At 39.9% G+C, this 2504-nt stretch overlaps 1 pseudogene; it reads right to left on the bottom strand.

Annotated features, from left to right (window-relative positions):
• On the bottom strand, nt 1-2167 carry LOC123856026 (large ribosomal subunit protein eL30-like; annotated as a pseudogene).
• Nucleotides 2168-2504: the final 337 nt, after the last annotated feature.

Below are 2504 nucleotides of genomic sequence, written 5' to 3' on the forward strand. Positions count from 1 at the left end.
TTACTTTTCACCAGTCTGTTCTGGCGTGCTTCTAATGATATTAGAGTCACCTGGGTCAATGATAGCCAGAATGCATACTCTGTAGTATTTCCCACATGTTGTGCCCAATTCAGTATTATTGCCACTTTGGTGACGGACACCAGTTTTGGCCAACATGTGCAGTATTCTATTTCAGATTTCCTCAAGACCAGGCAGTTGTTGGCGAGGATGACCAGTTTTGCTTTACCATGTCTGATCATCACAGTCTGCCTGTACCCCAGCATGTACTTTTCACTTTTCTTAATGAGTTAGAGCCTAAAGTTGATCAACTCCAGTGACTTCTTCATCTTCTTTGTGGCCACCACCTTCCTGCCATAGGTGTTGGATGCCCCCCACTGAGAGCAGCCCAAGGTGGCCTGGAGCTAGAAAGACTAAAATGATTCCTCTTTCTTCTTTCTTCCCTCCCCTCCCTCTTCCTCTCTCCCTCCCTCCCCTCTCTTTTCTTTCTTTCTTTCTTCCTTCCTTTCTTTCTTTCTTTCTTTTTCTTTCTTTCTTTCTTTCTTTCTTTCTTTCTCTTTCTTTCTTTCTTTTTCTTTCTTTCTTCCTTTCTTTTCTTTCTTCCTTTCTTTCTTTTCTCTCTCTCTCTCTTTCTTTCTTTCTTTCTTTCTTTCTTTCTTTCTTTCTTTCTTTCTTTCTTTCTTTCTTTCTTTCTTTCTCTTTCTTCAGTAGGCTCTATGCCCAACATGGGACTTGAATTCACGACCCCAAGATCAAGAATTGCCTGCTCTACAGACTGAGCCAGCCAGGTGCCCCTAAAATGATATTTTTAAAGTTTCTTTTCCCTATGGATATTAGGGTAGATTAGAAAGTCTGAAAGAATAAACACTCTACTGTTAATGATAACACTCTACCACTTTGAGTGGTGGGCTTACTGGTGACTAATCTTTTTTTTTTTTTTCCTTTTTGCTTAATGTATTATCAGTGTTTTAAAAAATAATGATAAAAAATAAAAATAAGTTTAAAAAAAAACATAGAATTCCACACACGGGGTAAACTATATTCACAAAGGAATTGAAGGCAGGGACTTTAACAGTTATTTGTACACCTATGTTCATAGAAGCATTATTCACAATTGCCAAAAGGTGGAAACAATCCAACTGTCCCTTGACAGATGATTGGGTAAACAAAATGTAATGGAATGTTATTTGATCTTTAAAAGGAAGGAAATTCTGACACATGCTGCAACCTAAATGAAACATAAAGACATTATGCTAAGTAGAAAGGACAGGCACATTACGCAGGCACAAAAGAACAATTATTGTGATTCCGCTTCTATAAAGGGCACCCAGAATAGACAAATTTATAGAAACAGAAATTAGATTACCAAGCGCTGGGGGAAAGGTGGAATGGGAAGTTGTTTAATGGGTACAGAGTGTCAGTTTGAGGTGATGAAAATGTTCTGGAGATGGATGATGGTGATGGTTACAGAAGAATGTAAATGTGGGGCACCTGGGGGCTCAGCCGTTAAGTGTCTGCCTTCAGCTCAGGTCATGATCCCAGAGTCCTGGGATCGAGCCCTGCATCGGACTTGCAGTACATGTTGGGGTACAAGCAGACTGTGATGATGAGAAGCCTGCTTCTCCCTCTCCTACTCTCCCTGCTTGTGTTCCCTCTCTTGCTGTGTTTCTCTCTGTCAAATAAATAAATAAAATCTTTAAACAAAAAAAAAAGAAGAATGTAAATGTGCTCAATTCCACTGACTATACACTTAGAAATGCTCAAAATAGCAAAGTGTACATTATGTATATTTTACCATAATAAAAAATAATCACGGGCGCCTGGGTGGCTCAGATGGTTAAGCGACTGCCTTCGGCTCAGGTCATGATCCTGGAGTCCCAGGATCGAGTCCCGCATCGGGCTCCCTGCTCGGCGGGGAGTCTGCTTCTCCCTCTGACCCTCACCCCTCTCATGTGCTCTCTCTCTCTCTCTCAAATAAATAAATAAAATCTTTAAAAATAATAATAATAATCACAAGGATTTCCTGTATATTGTAAGAAAATTATAAAAGGGAAACAATGTAAATCTTAGAATGCTTATGGCCTGTTTCAAAGATGGCCACTGAGTGTTTCTGGGAGGCATTTGGCCAGGCTTCTCCATCTCTCTCTGCCACATACCAGACAGCACCCATCCTTGCCCTTCAGTGATTCCCTTTCGAAAGGAAGGCCTCATTTTTTTTAAGTCAAAGGCTTGAAATTTTAGGAGAAAATTAGGGGGTATTTTGTCGAGATCCCATCTGCTCTGAGTCAATTTGTGGCAAATTATTGCCTCCCTGACAAGCAAATATTAGTTGAGTTGAGCTAATAGCCAGAACACACGTATCAGTAAAGCTTTCAAAATGAGGAGTAAAGTGGGTTAAAGGTAAACTTGTAAAGATACAAAGCCAAGCTAGACAAGGCAACGAACATGTTCAGCATAAGTGTAATTTACAGAGATGGAGACAGAATAAAGACATTTCACAAAAGCAG

The sequence above is a fragment of the Mirounga angustirostris genome, unplaced genomic scaffold, assembly GCF_029215605.1.
Source record: "Mirounga angustirostris isolate CCGP_5_RB_7025 unplaced genomic scaffold, mMirAng1.0.hap1 SCAF_16, whole genome shotgun sequence".
In the NCBI taxonomy this organism is placed as follows: domain Eukaryota; kingdom Metazoa; phylum Chordata; class Mammalia; order Carnivora; family Phocidae; genus Mirounga; species Mirounga angustirostris.